The sequence below is a fragment of the Manis javanica genome, chromosome X (assembly GCF_040802235.1).
Source record: "Manis javanica isolate MJ-LG chromosome X, MJ_LKY, whole genome shotgun sequence".
Lineage (NCBI taxonomy): Eukaryota > Metazoa > Chordata > Mammalia > Pholidota > Manidae > Manis > Manis javanica.
Genome location: NC_133174.1, coordinates 93,942,043 through 93,969,603, shown reverse-complemented (window position 1 = coordinate 93,969,603; position 27,561 = coordinate 93,942,043). Strand labels below are relative to the sequence as shown.

General features: G+C 44.8%; 1 long non-coding RNA gene across 1 annotated transcript in view; it reads left to right on the top strand.

Moving 5' to 3' along the window:
* The window catches only part of LOC118972976 (uncharacterized), a 35,639-nt gene extending 9,003 nt beyond the window's left edge, over positions 1 to 26,636 (top strand). Inside the window, exons 2-3 of the long non-coding RNA XR_005062151.2 lie at positions 26,253 to 26,313; positions 26,424 to 26,636. This is a non-coding gene — a long non-coding RNA (uncharacterized lncRNA). The remainder of the gene's footprint in view (positions 1 to 26,252; positions 26,314 to 26,423) is intronic.
* The last annotated feature ends 925 nt before the right edge of the window (positions 26,637 to 27,561 follow it).

Genomic DNA, 27,561 nt, shown 5'->3' with positions numbered 1-27,561 from the left:
AGAGGAGCTATTTTCTGTCTAAGGTAATCGACTTTCTTTGTTGAGATAGAAGGAATCTGTGGTAAGTGATAGGAGGGGAAGAGATTTGAGCTTTGACGGGGGATACTCGGTAACTTCTGGAAACTAGAAGGTTAAGTAGGGAAGCAGTGTCAAGGGAGCACTGGGGGCTGTGGGAGTGGATATAGTTATGGAAACATGGAGGATTGAAAGGATGTCTCGTCCTAGTAAAGGGATGGGACACTGGGGCATAACCAAGAAGGAGTGGGAGAAAGGTATGGAATTGTCTTGGATTGTGCATAAAAGGGTGGGTGGGAGGTTTAATGGGAAAATCTGTTTACCTCCTACCCTGACTATAGGAGTAATGGCTGGCGTGGTAGGGCCCCGGTATTCTCGCAAGACTGAGAAGGTGGCTCTTGTGTCTAGGAGGAAGGACATGGGGCGACCGTCTACTGTTAAACTAACCCTTGGCTCCTGTTTGGTGATGGAAATGGTCGGGTGAGAAGCCCCCGGGCCCTGTCAATCTTCTGCCAGCCCCACTATGGCGGGCTTAGGATGGGGGTTGTTCGTCCAGTCTCCCCTTCGGGTAGTTGGGCAATCAGACCCCCAGTGACCCTTTTTGTGGCATCTGGGGCATGGGGTGGTAGGAGATTTGGGGGAGGGGCATGCCCTTGACCAATGTCCCTCTTTTCTGCACTTGAAACAAGCTCCTGGGGGGGGCTTGTTTGTAGAGGGGCGCCCAGGTTGTGGTTTTATCAGCTGGGCCAACATCTGGAAATTGGCCTGATCAGCCTTTTGTTTACCGCGTTCTTTCTCCTCCTCCCGGTTATGGAAGACTTTAAAGGCTACTGTTAGGATCTCAGTCTGTGGGGTAGCGGGACCCTGTTCTAACTTTTTGAGTTTAGCTTTAATGTCGGGGTAGCTTTGAGCTAGGAAGTATGTCATAAGGACATGTCTTCTTTTAGGTGTTTCTGGGTCTAGGCTGGTATACTGTAATAGGGCTTGAGTGAGTCTGTCTAAGAACTCGGAGGGGGTTTCATCTCTCTTTTGAATTATGTCTTGGAGCTTTTGAAAATTGACTACTTTACGAGTTGCCGTTTTCAGACCTGCTATTAAGCATGAGGCAAAAATATTTCAAGAGCAGAGACTCATGGCGGTGTTATAATCTCAGTGTGGGTCTTGTTCGGGGATAGCAGTGGGGCCAGGGGGATAGGTGGGGTCAGTCTTGTGGGTTTCAGTAGCCTGCGTTTGGGCGAAGTCTCAAACTCGTCTATGCTCTTCAGGGAGGAGAGTATTGGCCAGGAGCATGAAAATGTCATGATGCGTGAGGCTGTAAGACTGGAGGATCCATTGAAACTCCCTGATGTATGTCGTGGGATTAGTGGAAAAGGAACTTAGGCATTTCTCTAGTTGGGCTAAATCTCCTAAGGAGAAAGGAATGTGAATGTGCACGATGCCTTCGGATCTTGCTACTTCCCAGAGGGGGGCGATAATTTTGGGAGGCCCTCAGGACCGAGTCTGAGGGGGACTGAAGGGTTCTGGCTCAGTCTGTGGGGAAGTGATGTGGTCTAGCCATGCCTAGTCGAGCAGGTCTTGAAGTGCAGAAGGGGGGGCAAAGAAAATAAAGAAAGATAGAATGAGACCCATGTGTCACCAGCTAGCAGCCCAGCTGCTTGCCTCTGCCGCTTTAGTTGGGCTTGAACTCATGAGTCTGAGGTTAAGAGACCCAGGCTCTACTAACTGAGCTACAGCAGGGCTCTAGTTAATTGCTTATGGAATGTGTAAACAGAATGTTCTTCGTTCTCCATTCCTGCCACATCAGCAAGTGGGGGAAGGGCATAGCTAGAAGCAGGGGCGGTGTTTCTACACATCTTCAAGGTCTCCCTATTTTCAGAGTGAGGTGTCTTGGCAAGATATGTTTTTATGGACAGATAACTTCTAAGGACTGCACCGGTTTTTGTTTAGCTTGTGCTTTCCCGTGCTGCGTTCAGACATGGGGGAAGGTGCTTTCCCATTCTCCCTACAAACATGTGAGAAGACAAAGGCGGTCCCTAACAGGGGAGAAACAGGTGATGAGGGCAAAGACGGAGGAGGCCCCTGGGACCTAGTTAAAGGTGGGGCTGAAAGGCTCAGGCTTAATCTGAGGGGGACAAAGGCGGAGGAGGTGAGATGGGGGAGGATATAGTGGGGAAGGAAGGGAGAAAGGCTGTTGTAGGAGAAGAAGGGGAAGGGAGTGAACGGGAGGCTTCTGTGGGGGCAGCGGCTTGCAGGCTAGGAGAACTTGGGAGGGGGTGAGGGGGAGGAGGAGGCGGAAAGCTTCGATATAGGGAATCTCCTTCCATTTTTTCAGGCGCTGGCAGTAGTTAAAAAGATCATGAGTGATGTTAGGATCAAGAGTTCCCCCTGCGGGCCATTGGTTGTTATTGTCTAGGGGGTATGTTGGCCAATCTTGGGAGCAATATTTACGGAGAAGTTTTGGTTTTATATCAGGCGTCAGGGAGAGGGTAGCCAGATGCTTAAGCAGGCATTCAAGAGGTGAACTTTCAGGGAGGGATGAGGAGGCTCCCATGGCTAAAGGACAGAGAAGGAGACAAACAGGGGAAGATGAACGGAGATCCTCGGACTGGAAGCAGACCACAAGGAGACAAAGGGCGTCCCCGATGATCCTTGGTGGTCTGCGGAAACTCGTATAGAAGTCGGAATTTCTTAGGAAGTGTGGGTCGTCACCCAGACTTCCCTAAGAAGGCAGTTTGCCGGAGTCTCGAGGTACCTAGCGCTAGGAGTTTTCGGTGGACGGAGCAGAAGGAGGAGGGGGGGAAAAGGGAGCATTCTCATCCACAAAGGAGTCACCTCGTTTATGGCTGTTGGAGGGGGTGCCTGAGAGTCTGCCGCAGCTGTGAAGGCCTGAGGCGGGGATTTATGGCTTTCGGAGGAGGGGCCTGAGGGTCCACCACAGCCGTGAAGGCCTGAGGCAGGGAGAGTTCCCTCCTCATCCCTGAGCTTCAGGGCCTTGCCGGACGATCACGGTCAATGGCACTGCGATAGCTCGGAGAAGAGTGGCCCACCCCGGGGAAATTTTGCTTAAAAAGTTTCAGCACTGATGGAAGGGACAGTGAATGCATTTATGGCTGTTGGAGGAGGGGCCTGAGCGTCCGCCGCAGCTGTCAAGGCTTGAGGTGGGGATTTATGGCTGTCAAAGGAGGGGCCTGAGGGTCCGCCGCAGCCGTGAAGGCCTGAGGTGGGGAGAGTTCCCTCCTCATCCCCGAGCGTCAGGGCCTTGCTGGACGATCACGGTCAATGGCACTGCGATAGCTCGGGGAAGAGTGGCCCACTCCGGGGGGAAAAACTTACCTAAAGGCCAGAGAGGAGTGGTGAGTGTGATGAGCCAGCGCCGGAAAAAGAGGACGAGGGCAAGCTGCTGCTGGTGTCGGGGGGAAGACGGGGCCCAGTTGGGGTGTCCCGTCTCCCGGGTTTCGGCACCAATGAAAGGAAAGGAGCGACACATAGCAGCAATTCACCGGAGAGTTCCCCTTTATTAGGGAAAGGTGCTGGGTTATATAGGAAGGGGTATGAATTGATTGAGGTGTTACTTCTATGGGGCTGGTGGCTGTTGGCTAGGTGCTGGGATTGGGAGGGGAGCGAGAGGTGATTGGGCTTCAGGTGGCACCGGCAGGAACCGAGGACCCCGAAGAGAAGCCGGAAGTTTGCCATCTTACTAGTGGGGGCCCTTCAGAACTTGTGACATAAAAACACAGACACATAAATTTATGTTTCCACCATGTAAACACACACACAAACACTATGTCTAAATAACTAGTTTAACTTGCTTTTCCCCTTACAAGCACTATATTTTGTACATAGTTCAATAATATTAAGTTTATATGTATATTTTTTGTCATTTACAAATTTATTCTGTCCAAATTGTTACCTTGATGATTTCCTGCTTATAGAATTTCAAATAAGTGAATGTGTACTTACAGAAGAAAATTATCTGGTATGTATCTCTCACCTTTTAACCCTCAGCCTCTGAACAAAAGTGACCTCTGTCAATGGATTGGTACATACTCTTCAGATATGGTTATCTGTAGGTGGAATATTAACTTGCATTACAGATGAATAGATATGTATTCACATTCATATATTCTTCAAAATTATAATGATGTTACACACCAGGAGCACACTTTTAACCAAAGTTGAGCTTTATCCTTATTACTGTTAGGGAGAAAGTGTACCATGGAGACCCATGGGGTGCCTCAATAAGAGGGCATTAAGAATGAAACATAGGATTTGGGCTTGTTTTAGATGAGTTTGGAGAGTGTTCAAGGAAATGGGATATTGCTCTGGATTATGTGCTGTCAGGAAAAAAGAATAATTCCCTGATTGGGTATTGTATATCCAGGGAGAGGAAATCCCAGGGCAAAATACCTCTAAAAACTGAAATCAGTCAAAGGGAGAAGTAAAGTTTAAAACTTGTTTATTGCTTACAAACTGCAGTCCAGCACTGTCTCCCTCCCCTGCTCCAGAAGGAAGCAAAGCAAGCAAACAAGCCAGACCCTCTCTGAACTCTCAGGTTCAGACCTGCCCTCGGTTGCCCAGGTAATTGCCCATTGACATGGAAATGAACTTCTCTCCACCACTGAGGATATGCAAATGTACTAAAGCCGGGGGAGATACTCTGGAAATGTTACAATTTTATCCACAGGTATATTAATACATTTTTTTTTCTAGAAGGAGAGACCAGACCAAGGCTAAAGAAGCAGCAGTTCCTCCTCTTAGCCTTGAGAAGAGGGTGTTTGGCCATTTTTGTGCTTTGTGCATGTAAGAATAGAAATAGGTTAGCATAAGCATAGCCATCTTAAAGGCCTAGAAGCCATTTTCTGAGTATGTGACTTAGAAAGAAAAACTGGAACTGGGTAAGGCCTTGAAAAACAAGTTAATCATGAGCACCGGGTGGTGGGCAGCTGTGACCCTTGGTCAGCTAACCTTGGTCAGTTAATCTTACATACCAAGCTTATCGTGCAGAACCTCCCTAACCATTGAGGAGTAGTCTTACCCTGCCCTTGCTTAACCCCAGGATATATGTCTTGCAAGAATAATGTATAGTTATAGAAAATTGCTATGAGTTAAGTGCTTTGAAATTGCTATATAAACCCTTGGCTCTGAGTGCTCGGGGTCCTTGTTGAGACCCGCTGCATCGGGCTGACTTGGACCCCAACTAGTTGGCTGAATAAAGACTTTGCTTGAATTTACATCTCTATGCCTGTTTAGTTTGTTCTCTGGGGAAGCCTCGGAAGCCTGCACCCTAACAGTGCAGTGATCTTGTTTTTTTGTCTCACTTCATCATGGCCTAGGTGACTTTGTCTGATGCTGGTGCTCTGTGAGATGGTTTATGTCCATAGAACACCGTGACCCAACCGTGAACACCAGGTCACTTCATGACAGTGAGTGATTGGAGGGAGGACAAGGCAAACCTGAGACCTTGTGCATTCTCAAGAGGACAGAGACTGCTGGAGCAAAGCCAGGTGCACGTGGAGCCAGTGAGGATGACCAGACCACTTATGAAGAGATAGAGACCCTACATAGTTTTCCCGCTCTGAGTTGAGTGCGTGGTGAGCAAACGTGGGCACCACTGATAGAAGGAAATGGAATCAGGGCTCAAACCCAGATCTGCTTCACTTCCCATGCACACACTCTTAACCACTGAGATTTTTCATTTAAGGATGAGACCAGTACAGGGGGAGGGATGCAGTTTATCTCTGGGTGGGTGTTGCTTTTGCATAAGGAAGCGAGACAGGAGGTGGATCCGAGATTGCAGCCAGTTAAGGCTGATGGCCTAATTTTAGAGTGAGGTGTGGCTGTTGATGCTTATACAGTGCACCATCACACACGCCTGGGATTGCTACAGAGGACAGCTTGTCATGATCAAATTTGCAACCATTTCCTTCTCATGCTTAGTTTAGTGCTCAATATACTAAAGAATGAGTACATCATACTTTTTTGTCAGTAAAAAGTCGATTTCCTTTCCATTGTGGATATTCATTTCTGTACTTTTCCTGGCTCCTAAAAGTGGGTTGTCTCAATAGAACAAGGATTGCTTGGTATCCAACCACATTTATTTTGAGAGAATAAAGTATTTATTTTTTATTGTTTATTTTTTATTGAAGTATAGTTGATATACGCTATTATATTGGTTTCAAGTAGCAACATAGTGATTCGACAGTTATCTACATTATTAGGGAGAATAAGGTGTTTAAACTGAGTTTTGGTAGATGACCAATTTAGGCACATTTAAGGGCTTCTTTCAATATTCCTATGGATGTATATGAAGGTGACAATTATGGCTTCAATTTCTATAGTCTGGAATTTCCATTATCTATAAGCAAATATGTTGTTATACAGAAGTTCACTTTAATTGGCTTTAAAATGAAGCTCTTAATTTGAGAAACAAGTAATTATATTCCTTGAGTGTTTCTGTCTGATTTTGACTATTCTTGCAAAGTTAATTCATTTTCAAAGGTAGCACATAGTTTTTCTTCTTAGAAACAATATCTGTGTGATATGGTTTAAACCAGTAGAAATGAAGACATAAGTGTTGCCCAAAATAGTCACAGTAAGTTAGAAATTAGATTTTAGCTAGTGTTCAAGTGTCAGGAAGAGAGCTCCAAAAGTTAACTGTCAGTGGGTTGTGGGGTTGCTATTTATTTTTCCCCTTCCATCCTTGAACATATTTTTCACACTGTCTAAACTGAATGGGAATTCCTATTATGGTCAGAAGCAAAGCCCATAACAGTATACTCAATGGGAAGGGAAAGGGCTCTGGGGTCAGGAAGATGGAGTGCAGTCTGGGTTCTGCCAATGACATATGTCAGGATGGGGCACTAAGTCCTGAGCTTCAGGCTCTACATCCAGGGGTTCAACAGAGGATCCTCCCTAAAGGTCCTTGTTGGAATTTGATGAAACCACAAGGCAGCAAAGGTCACACGAGAGCTTTGGCCTCATGCCTGGGAAGTGGAGCTCAGCTTCCTCATATGTGAAGAGGGAAACACCATGTTGACCTTGCAGTTATGTCAAGGGATTTAATGTTATGTTCACTAAAAGATAGGCCAGTGTCCTATTATGCACACAGTTAATGAGAACATAAAGAATGATGCTATCTAATCAACAGTTAATGGAGATTTTGGCTTGCTTCTTTACTTTTTCCTCTTTTTCAAATTCATTTTAGTATTTCAGAAATATATTTAAAAGCATATTCTACAAAGTAAATCATTTAAAACTTTTAAATCTGCAGTTCTACCTCTAGACAGTTCATGTGGTCATTGTCACAGAAAACTGCTGAAAAGAAGAGGCTGTCATTTCAGAGCTCTGGTAGGATCTTTTAGAGGAGTAAGTGTCAGTCCACAGCCTCCACAGATTCCCTGAAGTCCAAGCCCCCAGGGCCCTCCATGAAACAACTCTGGGGTTCCATTGCTGAATCGGCTTGTGTGCCAGGCATCCCCCTCAAAAGTGGAAGAGGCAAATCCTAGAGCAAATCTTCAGATAAGAGGTTTGAAAGCACTAGAGTTTTCAGACTACTGAGTGAGGCCATGGTCCATGAGTAATTTCGATCTCACTCTCGTCAGACCCCTTGCAAATGAAAAAGAATATCTGTCAGTGGGGAAGCTGGTAGAGTTTCTATATGACTAAGGTTAACCAAACCATTAAGATGTGTCTGAGGAGTGATGTTGAAACTGAGATCTGGCGGGTAAGGAGGCAGTAACTAAAGGAATAAAGTACAGAGCTAATCTGAGACCCTCACCAGAGATAACAGTCAGGGAATACTTTAGGACTTGATTAATCTCTGTGGAAATCCAGTGTGGAAGTCCACTAGCTGGCAGTTGGGCACTTCCAGAAAACTGTGTGAAATTTAACAGCACAGCACATTTGTAGAAATACTTGAACGCCTTCTGCAGTCTTTGCTCCGACCCCAGGCCTGCAATATGATTGACACTTGTGAAACCAGAGCAAAGAAGAAAACTGCTGAGTAAAGGGATTTGGTCATCGTTTTGTTTTACATACTCTTTCACCATGCACAGTGCAAAATAACTTTTGATAGATGTTTGCGTCATTTTTAAGTCTTCAATGAAGAAAATTCAAAAATTAGAAGTCAGTGCCATCTATTGACCACATCCAGAATTGCAGCTCGGACATCAACAGCAGGAAGCCTTGGAGGGAGGGAAGGAGGGGCCCCATCAGAGAGAACTTTCTGAAAGTTTATGACAAATGAGGCATTAAGAGTGACTCAGACAGAGACCATGCACATTAAATCTTGTCAGGAAGTTTTCTTCGACCCTTTCACTAATGATTACCAGAAACCTGCATTACATAAGAAAGACTAAAAAAAAAAGCTATATCTATCTCCACACACAGAAATATTAAATGTATATATATAAACATACATAAGCATGTGTATATACACACATATATAAACATATGCACACATACATAGTTAAAATGCATACATTTTTTATAATGAAATATCCAATAAGGAATTACTGTAATCTTTTAGAATTTTATATGTGATTTTTCTGATTTCAAAATTAATATATTTTTGTAATATATTATAAATTCAGTGCAGAAATGTTTATTTATGAAGGAAATTTTTCTTGTGTATTTCTCATCCTGGTATACCTCGAGATCTGTCCTTCATAATGAAGTTTATATTTTCCAGCTATATATCTGTGTGTACTATATAAGTAAATTCATAGTACTACATAAATAAATTTATATGAACTTATACATTTACTCAAAATTGGATTGCATTATATATGTATACTGTTCTTTAATATATTTTATACACACACACAAACATACATATAATTGTTTATACTTTTATCTTTATATATTTGTGATGTGTAGTTAGTTTAATTTAAATTATTTCACTGTAGACTTTGGACTGATTAATTTTTTCCAGTTTTATTGAGATGTAATTGACATAACATTGTAAAAGTTTAAAATGTACAGTGTAATGATTTAAAATATGTATATACCACTGTATACTTTGAACAACACTTCTTGGTAATCAGATTTATTTATATATTATAATATTTGCTTATAAAAGACATCCTGAATATTTACCCAATCTTTTATATTTATTTATATTTAACTTTTCTATTTGAGAAAGACAATGCCTTTATCAACTTCCCTTTAATTTTTCTAATAAATTTGTAACATATTTGAAAGTATTTTCAGAGTCGTACATCTGGTTTTAAACTTCTCTGGTGTCTATGTCATAGCCCAGAGTACTCAAAGAATCCCTGTTGGTGAAGATGATGGTGGAGATGCAATGCCAGTCCCAGGGCTTAGAGGCTTGGATACAGGGGTCCAATAATTGGTCTGTTGGAAGTTGGTATGTGGGGCCCAGGCAGAAGAACAGGAAAAGTAACTTCCATGTCAGGAAGAAATTATCATTTACAGAATTACTTTATCCAGAGGAACATTACATAGCTCCTTGAGGTCAAACAAGTATTCAAGTATGATTCCCATCTTTCACAAATGTAGAATTGGGTACAAAGCTCTTTTCCCTTTGTGTCCTGACAACTTCAAGGATTTGACTGTTGACATCCCCAGTGGTCTGGTCTTTGGTGAAACACTGTGTATTACTTATTTTTGCTGTATTATTTTTAAAATATAAAATCAATGAAAGTTTAAAAACAATTTAGTTATGTATTATCAGAAGAAAAAAATAAAAATATGAAAAGTTGAGAATAAATATGTACAAACAATATTACAGGACTTCAACTAATATGTGTACATTGAAGATTGTTGCTAATTAGTCTATAGAGAAAGAGAGACAAAAGTTATGAATAAATAATTCACCTAGAAAGCAAAATGCTTCGCTATTGAACTTTGGACAGATGCCAAGCATTAGCTGAAAGAATAATCTAGGGAAGGCAAAAGAAATGAAAAGACCAATTTACATAAAATTACTTATATGATTGATTAAAATTTAAAGTAATCTGTTCATATAAAATACATACAAATGTTAGAAGATATGTAATCACATTACCTGAAGAGGAGTACTTCTGGAAAATGTGCATTGATCTATTTATAATGGGTATCTGTGGGTCAAGATGAGAGGATCATATAGATGGACGGTGCAGAATGATATCATTTTCTAAATATATATTTTTAGGGTTTAAAATTTTGATAGTAGGTAAGTTTGTTGAAACACTTAAATATCTAATAACCAAATGACAAAAAAGTTCATGTATATTTACCAGTTTATAAAAGTGTTTACATGATACTGTTTTATAAAATTACAAAATTTTTACTCTTGACATGATGGTTAATCTGTGTATGTGTATGCATTTCTCTCTTATACTTCCCTCACCCCAAATGTTTACCCTCTATCATGTACAGATTTCTTTTTAGCTCACTCAGGGTCTGTATGTCCCCTCTCAGGGCATGAAGACTCAGGAAAGATTGCTGCCAGGGGACGGGAAATGCCAGAGAGTTCTGCCTGATACACTAGCTAATACACAGCCCATGACGTTTCCTCCCTCCCTTCTTACCTGAGACTGAGCCCCAGACCTGAGAATTTCAGAGCTACAATTCTGGATCTGACCACCAGAGGACATCTGTCCTCATTGACTATATTTTTAAAAGGAAAAACAAGCTTTCTTTTTCTGTTGTGACCCACTGGCTGTTGGCTATTTCCTTTCCACTTCCAGGACTGTTTTGAGTATGACTTCACTGGCATGCACAAGGCTTGTTTCCTGCAATATGACTATTTCCAAATATGGGGTAAATGGCAGAGTTTCCAAAATGTCCCGTCTAGCCTTAATCCATTTGCATACCAACAGATGTTTCAGAGCCTCTGGTGGATCCAGGCAAGTGGTAGAAGGAAACCAGCCAGCCATTCTCTCCTCCCCTCTGTTCCTGATATATAATCGGTCTGGCATCTGCCAGTCACCAAGGACCTGCCCATGGAGTTTCCTTCTGGGGTCGGTGGGGAGGAAGGCCAAGGCTAGCTAGTGAATTCAAGCAAGCTGTGAACAATATAAACAGTTTCTCCCAACCTGCTCTTTTCCTTGGCTTACTTTGGTTTCACTGGATTCATAGGGGAATATGTTCTGGGAGGGGAGCCCCCTTACTCCCAGAGCTATACCAAATCTTTTGTTACTTTACTCTTTCCTAAGAAAACCATATATTGCAGGAAGAATTAAAGCAGTGCATGGTAGGGTCATCCCTACACCATGGAGCTCAGTCCAGCCTTTTTTTCTCCAGGTAGCATTTGAAAAGCCCCAGACAGGCTCCCACCACTTCACTAAGACTGCAATCTCAGAAAGGGCAAGGAGCTGGTGACTGTGTGATCAGAGGCCCTTTGTGAGGAAAAGTGAAGGAATACCATGTAATGCAGTAGGCTGTAGAGCAGCTACAAGTGCAGCGTCTCCTGGTTTTGCAGCTGTTAAGTACCTAGATCCCAGGTCTCCTGACTCTAGTTGGCCTCTTCTGCATGGGTGGTACAGCTGGAAATGGCTCCTGGAGCATTATTAGGCTGGTCACAAAGTCAGGGGTCAGTAAGAATGGAAAGTTAAGCCTCCTTTGGCCAAGGTTCCCCTTCTATGCCCTTGGAGAAAGGTCTTCCTACCAGGATTCCATCTTGTTTGCATGGCCCTGACAGAGTAGTTTGGGCCTGTTCTCACCTTCCTCAGCAGCCCTCCTGGATCTTCACCAAACCCTCAGCTGCAGACCCCATCAGTTCACCCCAAGAGTACCCAGTAAGGACACTGGTGACAGGTTGCTGTCTTCAGGCTGTAACATGGTTGCATTAGTCATTGCCAACCTTTGGTCTCAGGACCCCACAGGGCAGAAGGGGGTCTGGACCCCCTCTCCAACCCTGTCAAACAGGACACCCAGAAAAGCCCCCTTTAGATGGAGGGTTATGAGGGCCCAGGCTGAGTGTTTTCCATTCTTCTGAGGACATGACCACAATGGGGCCCGACAAATGTATCCTGGTTCTATGTGGAAAACCTCCCCTCCTGTGGCTTGACTGAGGTGAAAAATTCCCCATGGTTTTTTAATCATGTTTTCTATTAACTACATCTTATAATGCTTTGACACCATAGAGACCTTGTAGACCCCGTGAGGGACTGCTTCTGCCAGGGTGAGATAATTCCTAGAGATAGCAATCAACTTACCTATGAGTGTGGCTTTGATATGCAAACCAACAAATGCAGAACACATAACCACATAACCCCAACCACCACTTCCTTTCTCAAAGTTTCACAGAACAATCCAATATTCTCCCTGCCCTAAATTAGCCCAAGGCCAGATAATGAATAACTAGGGACAACTCCTCTAGCCTGAGCCCACCGAAATTATTCAAACTATTCAATCTGAAGATTACTCAGCATAGTTATCCTGCCTCTCCCATTGCTTTTCATGAAGCCAGAGTAAAGATTCTGGTCCATGTTTTCCTTTCACTCCATCTGTCTCTGGTCCAACCCAGGTGCTTCCTCATGTGGCCCTGTGTGCCATAGCCCCCTCCACTTGGGGGCTGTATGTAATAAATTCCTTTTTAAAGGAAGTTATCTCTGTGTCTGTCATCTTACCATACTTGAATTGAAGCAAATCCCAGGTATATTTTTAAATATCTATTTGAGGGGTATGTCTGAGTGGTGTACTCCTGTCAGTCCAGAGTTTGGAGGATGGAGAAGATCACCTAGAGTTGGCAGTTTGATGAAATTAACATTCTTGGGATTCATGTGAGGGTAGGAGAGGGGCAAGAACCCAGCATGACCCTTGAATCTTCATACCAACCATTCAGGGTAGATTGCATTATGCTCATGGAAATTTCTCAAAAGTTTCCTTTATGGCCCAGCATAGCATTGACTCTGAAGTGTTTCATGCGTGGTTGTCATTTGCATTGTTCCATGTCAATTAAGTAAATTTGTTACTAACATTGTTTATATCTAATCCACCTAACTGAATTTTTGTCCTCCTGTCATATCTATCACTCAGTGAGGTGTGTTATAATTTCACAGTGTGAGAGTGGATTTGTCCCCTTCTCCATTTACTTCTGCTAGGTTTGGCTTTTAATATTCTGTACCCAATTTCAATGTGTAGGGTTTTCCCAACACACACCCAAGCAATTCTGCTATACCAGCTGGGTGTCCCACAAATTAACTCAAATTCTGACACTGTCTATCCAGAAAGAGCATGAGATTCCACAGGTTAAGGGCTCAGTCCCACAAGACTGCCTTCCATTTTAAATGCCAAGTACAAGTTCAGGTTGTTACCTGTGCTGCTGATTGAGTGGCTATAAATTAGAGGTTCCTATGACCCTGTGGGTTTGGCTAATTTGCCTGAGTGGTTCACAGAATTTGGGAAACCTGTTTACTCACTAGATTACTGGTTTATTACAAAGCATATTAAGAATATGAATCAACATCTAGATGAAGAAATACATACAGCGAGGCCCCAAACAAAGAAGATTTGGTCTTCATGGAGTTTGGGGTACGACTTGGTGGCACATGGATGCATTCTGGTTTACCAACCTGGCAGTTCTGAACCCAGTCCTATTCAGTTTGTGTGGAGGCTTCATTCATGGCCATGGTTGATTAAATCATTGACCATTGGCATTTGAACTCAGTCTCCAGCTCCTCTCCCGTCCTGGGAGGTCAGTGGATTCCTGGACTGAAAGTTTCAACCCTCTAACCACATGGTGATTCTTCTGCCAACCAGCCCTCAACCTTAGGTGGTTTCCAAAAGCCACCTCATTAACATAACAAAAGGAACATTAACCATTCTCATTCCAGAAAATTCCAAGACTTTTAGGAGCTTTGTGCCAGGAGGAACAAAGACCAAATTTACATTTCTTACCATAAATCACAATATCACAGGTTGGTATATTTTGGCTCTACATAGAGGTGCAAATAAATTTAGAATTGTTTTATTAATATCTTCTTTAATTGAACCTTTTATCATTATGAAATCTCCCTCTTATCTCTAGTAATGTTTTTCTTTCAAAGTGTATTTTTATGTTATTTATAAGGGTATTCTATATTTTAGTTGGTTAATGTTTAAAATGCCATTTTAAAAAATTTTATGTATCTTTAAGTTTACATGAGACTCTTAAGGCCCATTTGATGGAATGTTTTTTATCTAGTCTGATAACTTTTGCCTTTCTAGTTGGAATATTTTTTCTGTTTATATGTAATTACAGATATAATTTGGTTTAAACATGCCATCCTAACATTTTATTCACACTTATTTTACCTGCTCTTATTACCTTTTCCTTTCCTCTTTTTTGAAATAATCAGTTTTAACTATTTGATTTTTACCTAATTTGGCAAGTTAGTGACACATTCTTTTGTCATTGTCATTATTGTACTGTTTACCCTTGAGATTACAATATACACTGTTATGTGTAAATTGCTTTATTTACATATTATCAGAAAACACGAGGGACATAGAACTTTGACTGCATTTTACTTTTCCCAAGTTACTGTTCTGTATTTTAATTCTCTCTCTCTCTCTCTCTCTCTCTCTCTCTCTCTATATATATATATATATATATATATATATATATATATATATAAATCCCCAGAAGAAATCATTTTCACTGTGCTATATAGTTAATACTCATTTGGATATGTCTACATATTCACCAGTGTCATTCTTCTTTCTTTTCCTCATCTGTCTTTCCACCTGGAGTCATATTTCTTCTGCTTGCAGAAGAAACCTTCATATTTCCTTTACTTTGAGACTTTTAGTGATTAATTTGCCTGGTTTTGTTAGGAAGAAAGGAACTCAGTTCGGTGTCTCAGGGTAGTCAGATAGAGTTAGGCATGAGACCAAAGTCAAGAAAGCAAAGTAAGTTTTACTGCACCCTGCACAGAGTAACAGCATGACTGCCTAAAGTTAGCCCCGGCTGCTTATTCTGAGGCTTCTTGTATAACGTTTTGGAGGCAAGAGAAGACCTTGATTGACAGCTCTTATTCCTGTAGGCCTGTTCTGATTGGTGAAATGAGGACGTGGGCTGTGTTGTGAAAGGAAAGGAGCGACACACAGCAGCAATTCACTGGAGAATTCTGCTTTATTAGGGAAAGGTGCTGGGTTATATAGGAAGGGGCATGGGGTAATTGTGGTGTTACTTCTACAGGGCTGGTGGCTGGTGGCTAGGTGCTGGGATTGTGGGGGGGGGGGTGAGAGGTGATTGGGCTTCAGGTGGCGCCGGCGGGAACCGAGGACCGCCAAAGAGAAGCCGGAAGTTTGCCATCTTACTGGTGGGGGCCCTTCATTCCCCCTTTCTCCTCTATGGGGTTGTGGACGTTGCTTTCTCTCTGGCTACTTCCTGCTGAACAGGGGCGGAGAAGGGAGTGAGGGCTTGAGGATTGGGAGGAAAGGGTTGATAGGACTCTCCACAGTAAGGATGAGTAGATGTGGACTTCTTCAGGTTTGGAAATCAATGAAGGTTCTCTATAACCATAGGTCGAGGACCTGCTGATTCCAATGGTGCCAAGAGGATATGGGTGTCAGGAGCCAGGCGTCTGTGGCCATTGTTTCCAGGAACAGTCTCCAGTGGAGAGAGGGGTCCATCTCAGCGTGTGGTGAGGAGGTCACGTGAGGGTGAGGGATCTTCTGTGGCCAGAAGCTGGTAGTTCCTGAGTAAAAGCTGGTTGAAAGCTTGATTAGAGATTTTTCCGACTTGGGATTTGATGAACTTTATTATACAGGGTAAGAAGAGACAGGCGAGAAGAATGATTATTATGGGGCCTGCAATGGGCCAGAGCTAGGTGAGGAGGGGGTTTGTTAGTATTGAAGAGAATGGGTTGGAATTGGAAGCAGAGTGGAGGCTGGAGGCAAGGTCAGTGAGTTTGGTGATGTCAGTTTCTACAATGCCACATTCGTTGATGTAATAGCAGCACTCTTCCCGGAGGAAGATGCAGGTGCCGCCCTTCTCGGCTGTAAGCAGATCTAGGGCCTGCCGGTTTTGAAGGGTGACCTTAGCTAGAGAAGTGACCTATCTTTGGAGAGAGGCTAGGGAATCGGCAGTGGATGTCAGGGCTCCCTCAAGTTTGGCGTTGAGATCTCTAACTGCCCATAGAGAGTGACCCAAGGCTTCTCCCGAAAACCCTGCCCCAATGGCTGAGGTGATCAAAGTGATACCGACCATGATGGGAAGGAAAGCAGCTCTTTTTATGCACGAGGGCAAGGGAGGTTGTAGCTCAAGAAATTCTGCCATGCTGTAAAGTGTAAGCTGTGGGATTAGGGTGACGAGAATGCAGGGTATATCGGAGTTGAGAGGCAGTGAGTTGAAAAGACTGCCATTACACCAAAAGAAGTGTCCCGGTTGCGTATAAGTCTTAGAGCTGAAGGTAGGGGTGTAGATAGAGAGGCAGTGAAGTGCACTTGAGGGGGTGGAGTTGGGCCTACACAGTGGTGGATGGTGAGGTTATCTGCGTATTCTGGTTCCCATAGGGGTATGTCTGCCAGGGGGCAGAGGGGTTGTCTTTCTGCATGGAAGGAGTAGTTGGAAATATTAAGGGGCACGGTGGCCAGCAGTGGGCGCTGTAGTGATGCGCACAAGAAACAATTGGCAGTGTTAAGGGTGTGGTTGAGAAAGATGGTGGTGTCCTGAATGAGCTGTAACAAAGAGTAGGAGAAATGGGAAGAGGGGTGGGGATAAGAAGATGAAGAGGCACCTTCAAGAGTTTGGATAATGACTTTTTCGGAATGTCTGCTATCTGATGCAACTTGAGAGATCTGGGAATGAGAGGGAACATACTTTTGAGAGATAAGAAGGGTACCGTGGGGGGTTGAGGACCCCACGTAGTAAACTGAGGCTGTGACTCTGGCAGCCCATCGAGAGTCCCAGGGATCTGGGATTGATAAGGAGAATGAGCCGTTGGGATATTTCATGAAACGGTTGGAGGAGTAATATTGTGGGTACTGGAAGTTACTCATGTAGTGAATGGCGCAAGACCAGTAGGGACATCTCCTGTAGGTGTCTGGCCATCGCCTGCAATAGGCTTGTTTTTGGTCATAGAGGAAGCAGAGGTAGGGAGAATAAGGGTAGCTGCTAGTGAACACTTCAGTGGAGGGAGGAAAGTGGAGGTATAAAGGCTCAGAGCAGCTTTTCAGAGGGCAGTCTGGTGTGGCAATGAGGGCAGTAACTTTTGTTTGATGCTGTGTGTAAGTCTGTCTGACTTTGAATCGCCATACAAAGGAGGCTGGGGTGGCGGGGAAGACAATAGGAATGAGGAAAAAAAGCGAGAGAGCAGGAAAGGAGGAAAAAGTCATGATTTGGGTATGGATGGCAAAGGGGCTGAACGGGATTTTGGAGGAAAGAGGACAGTAAGGTCAGTAGTCTGGAGGGAGGGAGAGTCTGTAAACTTTTGTAGGTTAAGAGATCTTTTAGGGGATGTGGGGACAGAATGGTAAGGGGTTCCCTGAATGTCAGTTTATGAGCTTCCTTCAGCAAGAGCTGTCTAGCGGCTAATGGTCGTAGGCAGGGGGCCCATCCCCAAACTGTGGGGTCTAATTGCTTGGAGAGATAAGCTACTGGGGCAAAGGATGGGCCATAATATTGGCCTAGGACTCCTAGAGCTTGACTGGACCTCTCATGAATGTATAATGAGAAGGGCTTCAACAAATCAGGAAGATGGAGAGCTGGGGCTTCCACAAGGGCTTGACGGAGCTTAATGAAGGAGTGTCGGGGTGAGGAGGATAATGGTTCTTTAGGGGCGCCTTTGCTGAGATCGTGTAGGGGTCTTGCCAACATGGAGAAGTTAGGGATCCACGCTCTAAAATACCCAGCCAGTCCTAGAAAGGAAAGGATCTCTGTCTTGGTTTTGGGAACGGGCAGGTCAGAGAGGAGTAGTTTTCTGTCTAAGGTAATGGACTTTCTTTGTTGAGACAGAAGGAATCCAAGGTAAGTGACAGGAGGGGAAGAGATTAGAGCTTTGACAGGGGATACCTGGTAACTTCTGGAAGCTAGAAGGTTAAGTAGAGAGGCAGTGTGAAGTTGAGACTGTTCCCACGAGGGACTGCAGAGTAGAAGATCATCTACATCGTAATTTGATAGAGGCAGGGGGACATAGGGCCACGGAGGGGCTTGTAATGTCCTAAACTTTGGGATTTACAGGGTGCATGAGGGAGGAACCGGAGCTTTCATTGGGTATAGGGGGGTCATCAGCTATGAGGGCCATCAGAAAGGGAGTACTGGGGGCTGTGGGAGTGGATATAGTTATGGAAACATGGAGGAGGGAAAGGATGTCTCGTCCTAGTAAAGGGATGGGACACTGGGGCATAACCAGGAAGTAGTGGGAGAAAGGTATGGGATTGTCTAGGATTGTGCATAAAAGTTGGGGGGAGTTTAATGGAAAATCTGTTTACCTCCTACCCCGACTATAGGAGTAATGGCTGGCGTGGTAGGGCCCCGGTATTCTCGCAAGACTGAGAAGGTGGCTCCTGTATCTAGGAGGAAGGAGATGGGGCGACTGTCTACTGTTAAAGTAACCCTGGGCTCCTGTTTGGTGATGGAAATGGTCGGGCGAGAAGCCCCCGGGCCCCATCAATCTTCTTCTGCCAGCCCCACTACGGCGGGCTTAGGATAGGGGTTGTTCGTCCAGCCTCCCCTTCGGGTGGTTGGGCAATCAGACCCCCAGTGGCCCTTTTTGTGGCATCTGGGGCATGGGGTGGTAGGAGATCTGGGGGAGGGGCACACCCTTGACCAATGTCCCTCTTTTCCGCACTTGAAACAAGCTCCTGGGGGGGGCTTGTTTGTAGAGGGGTGCCCAGGTTGTGGTTTTATCAGCTGGGCCAACATTTGGAAATTGGCCTGATCAGCCTTTTGTTTATGGCATTCTTTCTCCTCCTCCCGGTTATGGAAGACTTTAAAGGCTACTGTTAGGATCTCAGTCTGTGGGGTAGCGGGGCCCTGTTCTAACTTTTTGAGTTTAGCTTTAATGTCGGGGTAGCTTTGAGCTAGGAAGTGTGTCATAAGGACATGTCTTCCTTCAGGTGTTTCTGGGTCCAGGTTGGAATACAGTAATAGGGCTTGAGTGAGTCTGTCTAAGAACTCAGAGGGGGTTTCGTCTCTCTTTTGAATTATGTCTTGGAGCTTTTGAAAATTGACTACTTTACGAGCTGCCTTTTTCAGACCTGCTATTAAGCAGGAGGCAAAAATATCTCGAGAGCGGAGACCCATGGCGGTGTTATAATCTCAGTGTGGGTCTTGTTCAGGGACAGCAGTGGGGCCACGGGGATAGGTGGGGTCAGTCCTGTGGGTTTCGGTAGCGTGCGTTTGGGCAAGGTCCCAAACTCGTCTATGCTCTTCAGGGAGGAGAGTATTGGCCAGGAGCATGAAAATGTCATGATGCGTGAGGCTGTAAGACTGGAGAGTCCATTGAAACTCTCTGATGTATGTCATGGGATCAGTGGAAAAGGAACCTAGGCGTTTCTCTAGTTGGGCTAAATCTCCTATGGAGAAAGGGACGTGAACGCGTACAATGCCTTCGGATCCTGCTACCTCCCGGAAGGGGGCGATAATTTTGGGAGGCCCTCGGGACCGAGTCTGAGGGGGACTGAAGGGTTCTGGCTCAGTCTGTGGGGGAGTGATGCGGTCTAGTCGTGCCTAGTCAAGCAGGTCCTGAAGTGAGGAAGGGGGGCAAAGAAAATAAAGAAAGAATTGGACCCTCGTGTTGCCAGCCAGCAGCCCAGCTGCTTGCCTCTGCTACTCTGGTTGGGCTTGAACTCATGACTCTGAGGTTAAGAGTCCCATGCTCTACTAACTGAGCTACAGCAGGGCTCCAGTTAATTGCTTATGGAATGTGTAAATAGAATGTTCTTTGTTCTCCATTCCTGCCACATCGGCAAGTGGGGGAAGGGCATAGCTAGAAGCAGGGGCAGTGTTTCTACACATCTTCAAGGTCTCCCTATTTTCAGAGTGAGGAGTCTTGGCTCATCTTCGAGGACAAGATATGTTTTTGTGGACAGATAACTTCCAAGGACTGCACTGTTTGTTCTCTAGCTTGTGCTTTCCCATGCTGCGTTCAGACATGGGGGAAGGTGCATTCCCATTCTCCCTACAAACATGTGAGAAGACAAAGGTGGTCCCTAACAGGGGAGAAACAGGTGATGAGGGCAAAAACGGAGGAGGCTTCCGAGACCTAGTTAAAGGGGGGGCTGAAAGTCTCAGGCTTAATCTGCGGTGGACGAATGCAGAGGAGGTGAGATGTGGGAGGACATGGTGGGGGAGGAAGGGAGAAGGGCTGTTGTAGGAGAAGAAGGGGAAGGGAGTGAATGGGAGGCTTCTGCAGGGGTGGCGGCTTGCAGGCTAGGAGAACTTGTGAGGCGGCGGCGGTAGGAGGAGACAGAAAGCTTCGATATAGGGAATCTCCTTCCATTTTTTCAGGCGCTGGCAGTAGTTAAAAAGATCATGAGTGATGTTAGGATCAAGAGTTCCCCCTGCGGGCCATTGGTTGTTATTGTCTAGGGGGTATGTTGGCCAATCTTGGGAGCAATATTTACGGAGAAGTTTTGGTTTTATATCAGGCGTCATGGAGAGGGTAGCCAGATGCTTAAGCAGGCATTCAAGAGGTGAACTTTCAGGGAGAGATGAGGAGGCTCCCATGGCTAAAGGACAGAGAAGGAGACAAACAGGGGAAGACGAACGGAGATCCTCGGACTGGAAGCAGACCACAAGGAGACAAAGGGCGTCCCCGGTGATCCTTGGTGGTCTGCGGAAACTCGTATAGAAGTCGGAATTTCTTAGGAAGTGTGGGTCGTCACCCAGACTTCCCTAAGAAGGCAGTTTGCCGGAGTCACGAGGTACCTAGCACTAGGAATTTTCGGCAGACAGAACAGATTTCGGTGGACGGAACAGAAGGAGGAGGTGGGGAAAAGGGAGCGTTCTCATCTGCAAAGGAGTCTCCTCGTTTATGGCTGTTGGAGGAAGGGCCTGAGGGTCTGCCGCAGCCGTGAAGGCCTGAGGTGGGGAGAGTTTCCTCCTCGTCCCCGAGCGTCAGGGCCTTGCCGGATGATCACGGTCAATGGCACTGCAATAGCTCGTGGAAGAGTGGCCCACCCCGGGGAAATTTTGCTTAAAAAGTTTTGGCACTGATGGAAGGTACGGTGAGTGCATTTATGACTGTTGGAGGAGGGGCCTGAGGGTCCGCCGCAGCCGTGAAGGCCTGAGGCAGGGAGAGTTCCCTCCTCATCCCCGAGCATCAGGGCCTTGCCGGACGATCACAGTCAATGGCACTGTGATAGCTCGGGGAAGAGTGGCCCACTCCGGGGGGAAAACTTACCTAAAGGCCAGAGAGGAGTGGTGAGTGTGATGAGCCAGCGCCAGACAAAGAGGACGAGGGCAAGCTGCTGCTGGTGTCAGGGGGAAGACGGGGACCAGTTGGGGTGTCCTGTCCCCCGGGTTTCGGCACCAATGAAAGGAAAGGAGTGACACACAGCAGCAATTCACCGGAGAATTCCGCTTTATTAGGGAAAGGTGCTGGGTTATATAGGAAGGGGCATGGGGTAATTGTGGTGTTACTTCTATGGGGCTGGTGGCTGTTGGCTAGGTGCTGGGATTGGGAGGGGGGCGAGAGGTGATTGGGCTTCATGTGGCACCGGCGGGAACCGAGGACCCCGAAAAGAAGCCGGAAGTTTGCCATCTTACTGGTGGGGGCCCTTCAGGTTGTGCCTGTACTTCTGATGTTTCTTATTTGGAGAGATCCTGGACATTTGTTGACTCACTCTTGGACCCTGACACTTCATCTGATTAACTCTCTGAGTCATTTCTGGCTCTCTGGCTTCATCTAATAAACTCTTTCAGTCATTTTTGATGGGCCCTTCTCTCTTTTTCATTCTGCTCATCTCTGCCTTTCTGTCTAACAGTTTGTTTCATTAAAATGACTCTTTTCCATTTTTGAAAGATACTTCTTTCTAAATATGGAATTCTAGGTTTCCTTTTGCACTGGGAAGATATGCATTCACTCATTTCAAGGTACCATTATCTCTTCTGAGAGATTAGATGCCAGTCTGAGTGTTGCTTCTTTGAGGGTGATCTGTCTTGCCTTCCTTTCTCAGCTTTGAGTATCTGCTTTCTCCTTTGGGTGTCAACAGTATTACTAGGCTAGGCCTAGGTTTGGTTTTCCTCATACCCCTCTAGACTTGACAAACATGAATTTGTGATGTAATATCTTTTGTCACTTTTGGAAACTTCCCAACTGCCATTTTTAAAAATACTTCTGCCGCATTGTTCTCCCTCCTTCTTTCTGGGACCAACTAGACACCTGTTAGTGTTATTCCCTGTATCATCTTTAACTTTTGCCCTCTTTCTTTCAGGATCATTCATTTTGTCTAACCAGGCTTAATTCTAGATATTTCTTCTGACTTGTTTTCCATTTATATCCAGGTGGGAATTTGCCTTTGAATCTTGAAACAGACACTACACACTCAAGGCAGATGGTATTATTGGCCTAGATTTCAATGAGTAAGTGAGGGTTAGACATTAATTAATTTGTCCCAGGTCACCCAGCCTGAAACAGCAGAGTAGGAATAACATCTCAGGATGTTATTCAGGATCTGCCCAACACAATTCCTGTGTTTGCTCTTTCTTAGGATGAGAATGCTCCCCACCTCTAATCTCCCAGGAGGTGTCTACAGTGGAGTCTTCCAACTTTTCAAGCACTTTTAAAGTTGTATTTCTTTTTAGATTTAAATAGTCAGTGGTATATTTTCATTAGCCATAATAGTCATCACAGGATTTTGTTATTCAGGCCACTGATGGTTTTTCACCTTGACTTAGTTGTAGTTTTTTTGCTTTATTCTGTTCTTAATTTCAGAATATGACAGTCACACCTCCTTTCAAAGAAGAGCTAGATACCTGGGTTTTTCCCTTGAAGTGTGAAAATTGCTATAAACAAGGTATTTCTGGCATTTATCCTTCATGCATTCATGAACAAGATGGAGAAGCACCAATGAGTGATACTCACATGGGCCTTAAATAAGATAGTAAGTGACAAGTCAGCACAGTTGGCATGGACTAGGCAGTGGAATATGTAGCCCTGTAGTTAACTATATCATTCTTTTTTTTCTACAACATGACAGTTTGAGGAACTAGATCAAATGGTTGGGCAATCCTAACTGTAGCCCTGGTATTGGTAGAGCAAACAAGTGTAGAAGACTTTTTCAGAATTAACTGACTCCTTCCTTCTCTCCACTTATCCATAGTACCCATTAAGTCAACTACCCCTACCATAGGACAGGTCAGTAGCATATCAAGGCCATGTCCATCCTAATGTAGATGTGTAGAAAGAGAGAATTCCTCCAGAGGGAGAAATGAGGGTGAACTAGCAGGCTGAAACTGTGGAGACCTGGTTCAAAATCATGGTGATTGTTCTAGTAAAATACTAGAGTGTGCATGAGAGGCAGGTCAAGGGCAACTTACTTGTATAGAGACTCAAGGTTACTTTGCTGGGGAAAGGAAATGTAACTTCTTTAAAATTAGGAGTTACCAACATTAGTCATCTAAGGGCAGGTTCAGAGAGCTGATATACAGGGAGAATGGGGAAGACTGTCTAAAGACAAACATAGAAACTACATCCAAGGAGATGGAGCATCTGCACACTGGATGCCTCAGTTTGGCTGAAGCTGAGTGTGGTAGATGGGGGTCATGTCTCTGGAGCTTGTCGAAGGGGCAGTCAGGGCTACATTAGGTAAGATATCCTGGAACTTTATAAAAAGGATATCATGTATAAAATCTTAAGTTGATTATTTGGAGGAGAGACTTGAATAGAAAGAAAGGGGATTTAGGAAATCCATATTTGGCATAAAATAATAAATTATGTCAATGGTCCATTTTTTAGAAGTTTCTTTAAAGCTTAGCAGATGGTTGGAAAAGGATGTGTTCTCAAGTCCTAATTCCGTGTTATCACTCTTCTCTTCCAACCTTTCTTTCACCCCTAGGTTCATTATGGCACAAAGTATGAATAAAAATGTTTACTGAATTCAGTACTGCACCACTGTTGCATCCTAGTTCATGTAGGAGAGGATGGTGAACCCAGGTTAGTGGACACAGAGAAAGTGGGAGCTTGTCTTCCAACACTTTGCTGTTGCTTCTGCTCCCTGTAGTTCCACTACGTGATAATGTAGGCCCAGTGTTTCATCCAGGATGTTAGCACTGCCTCTGCATTGAAGAGTATCAGCAACAAGATCTGTGACCAGACCCAAAAGGTGTGCATCAGGGGCACATCTAGGACAATGGCAGGAGGCTTGCTACTTGCCTCAGTCCCTCCTGAAGATACCTATTCTTGCCAGTCCTGCTGAACCCCACCCTGTGTAGAATAAGTTGGAGCCAGGAGAAATGGAGCAACTAAACATAATGCTAACTCCAGGCACATTGGATGCCCACAACCAGACCCACCTCTTTCCCTCCCCGCCCCCAACTGCTGATCACTACCACACCATCAGGGTGGCTCACTCCATCTCTCTCTGCAGGTGACCATGAGCAATGCTATGAAGTCTCCCAGAAAGCTCTTTAGATACTCTAAATACTCCCCTCTAGATACTCCCCTTTAACCTAGACATAGCTGACAGCAGTAATACTAGGGCAGAGACCTGCCTTTGTTCCCATGCCTTCTGCCCTGCACACCCTTGGTGTTAGGGTGTGGAGTTTGATGGTTCACACAGTAGGTCCTTAAGGTGTGGCTTTGGGCCTGTTACTTAACTTCTCATTCTCTTCATTTGCAAAATGTGGCTAATAGTACCCATCTCTTGAGCACCTGCAAAAAATTAGTCCAATAAAATTGTGCAGTGGTTGTCATAGCACATAGTAGAGGCCCTGTCACTGGGAGAAGATTGCTCCTATTTTGTTGTCCTCCCCATTCCCAATACTCTGACTCCCAGGGAACAAGTGTCCCCTTCAGCATGAATATCGAATCAGGAAAATAGCTTAGGAGCATGTAAAACATCTGAAACTCTTAGAGTGTGTTGCTGTTTATTGTTGCTGAAGTGAAAGGAAATTCTCAGGGTCCTGTTTGTACCTTCTTCCCCCACCCCCAGCTTTATTGAGATATAAATAACATATAACATTTGTACATTTATCTGTTTGTACCTTCACCTGGAATTCATCACTACCCTTGCCAGCTATTCCAGGTGAGCTGTGTTGTGGGTGCAACATGGGAACATCTAGTCCAGCCTGGGGCCAGGGGTGTGGGAATGTGGTGGTGCATATCCTGGAGGTTTTCTCAGTATTGTGGAAAACCAACAGCTAGAGCCAAGGAGCAGTTAGCCTAGCGGCCTAGAGTGTGGGCTTTGGAATCAGAATATGGGCCTCTTGTTTGAACCTAACACTCACTAGGTGTGTGACCTTGGTTAAGTTGCATGACCTATCTGTGGGTCTGTCTTCCTTAGAAAAGGAGGATTAAGCCATCCACCTCATTGGGTTGTTGTAAAGTGTAAATGCAGGTGCAGAACTGTGCCTGCTTTGGGGATAAGCCTATAAATCTAGTGAAACTGGCAGACAATCTCCCCAAAGGTAGGATCAGTGAGACGGGCAAAGGTACCAGCCAAGGCATCTGGGGGGCAGGCACAGCAGGAGTATGGAGGGAATCTGACTGCTCAGTGGCAGTGGGCACAGGATCATTGTTGGAGGTGTGCTGTTGTCTGTCTGTCTGGTTGTCTGAGGACCCATTTGTCCTGCAGTCTCTACATTGTGAATGATGAGCTGTTTGTGAGGGACGCCAGGGGCATTGAGACTCGGAGTGTGTTCTGCATCCTAGTGCCCACATCCTGCTGCAGTACCATGCCCACCCTCTCCCAGGAGCAGCAGGAAATGGTGCAGGCTTTCTCCACCCAGTCTGGGATGAACATCCAGTAGTCTCAGAAGTGAGTGCTGGGTGTACACGGGGATATGAGGGAGCTGCCGGGGAGGAGTGAATAATGGGAACTTGCAGGTGACTTGTTTGCTTCTTTCTTGCACTCATTATCAGCCTGAACATTTCCGTGTCCATGCATGCTAAGCTACCCAGTGGTTTTGAACAGGTGTGCATTACTTTTGTGAATTTCATGGACCTCATTCATTTATTGACAATATTTGGGTTTTAGGAGAGCTTCCCATGACACACTGTGTCACGGGGCTCATTCTGCTGCATATATCCCAGTAAATGTGCAGGCATGTTTCTGTCACACAGATTAGGAAATGGCACCGTCTGGTGTGAAACTCTCCACTTTGGTCCTAATGGGTGTCACCTGTCTTTCCTCCACCCCAGGTACTTTCATGATAACGACTGGGACTGCACCAGGGCCACACAGGTGCTCACTCTGCCCAAGGTGAGTACTAGATGCTCAGGAGAAACAAGGGGAGACTGGGTGGCTAAGAGATAAAACTCAGGGCTCCTGGCTCTACTAATCTGCTAACTATCCCCCTTCATTTCCTCCAGACCAAGCACAAGATCCCAGAGGAAGCTCACACACAGACTAATTCAGAATCCTGACAACACAGCCCTGACGAGAAACTCTTGGGTGTCTTTACCTTCATCCTCATCATCTCTATTGCCTTTTCCCTCCATTATGAGTACATCCCTGAGACTGAGCCAGGAGGTCTGGTCCCAGCTGGAAGGACAAGTTGTTCTATGCACTTGTCCCACCCAGGATCCCTGATTCTTTCAATAATAAAGAATGATGTTCCATGTTATGTCAAATCCATGCAAAATCCGTTTGAGGCAGGCATTTTTGTACTTCAGAAGAAGAAAGGGTAATTCAGAAAGGGTCAGCGACTCCTGAGGAACTGTGAGGTAGAGTCCCAAATCCTGGACCAATCCTCCAACCACAGCCCAGGCTGTGTGTGGTGTGCTCCCCAGGGCCATGTGACTGTGAGCTAGGAGATGCTCTCTAAACCTGGTAAACCTCGGTTTGGTGTTTCTGTTCCCCTAGTGTATTAGTCAAATATGTTTTTATGTGGGAAACAGTATTACTTTCTTAGCCATACAAATCTATTCAAGTTTTAAAATAATCCATTTGGGGAAAACAACATTAAAGAGTACAAGATAACCTGGAAAGAAAAAATTGTCCTCATATATGACTAACATTGTATTAATATCCTTGACATATAAAGAAACCAGTAGAGAAAAGGGAAACCGAAATCAATTGAGAACTGTTATTAAAAGCAGTAAGAATGCCCAAGATATATATGAAAAGCTATCCAACCATAATAACCTTCAAAGCCGCAACTGCAACCTTGGAGATAAGGTACTCAATAAGAAAACATTTTATTTTCAGAAAAACTCATGCATGCATGCATATGTCTCTATACTGATGCATTTGTGTCCTTGGGCTGACATAACAAAAGTGGATAGCTTAAAACAACAGAAGTTTGTTCTCTCTCTGTTCTGGAGGCTAGACACCAAAACTAAGGTGCCATCAGGGCCATACTCTTTCAAAGGCTCTAGGGGAGAATCTTGCCTCTTTCAGATCTGGTTGCTCCTGCTGTTTTTTGGCTTATGGCAGACATAACTTTTACCTCTGTCTCCATCTTCACATGGCCTTCTTCCCTGTTTATATGTATTTCCCTTTCTGTGT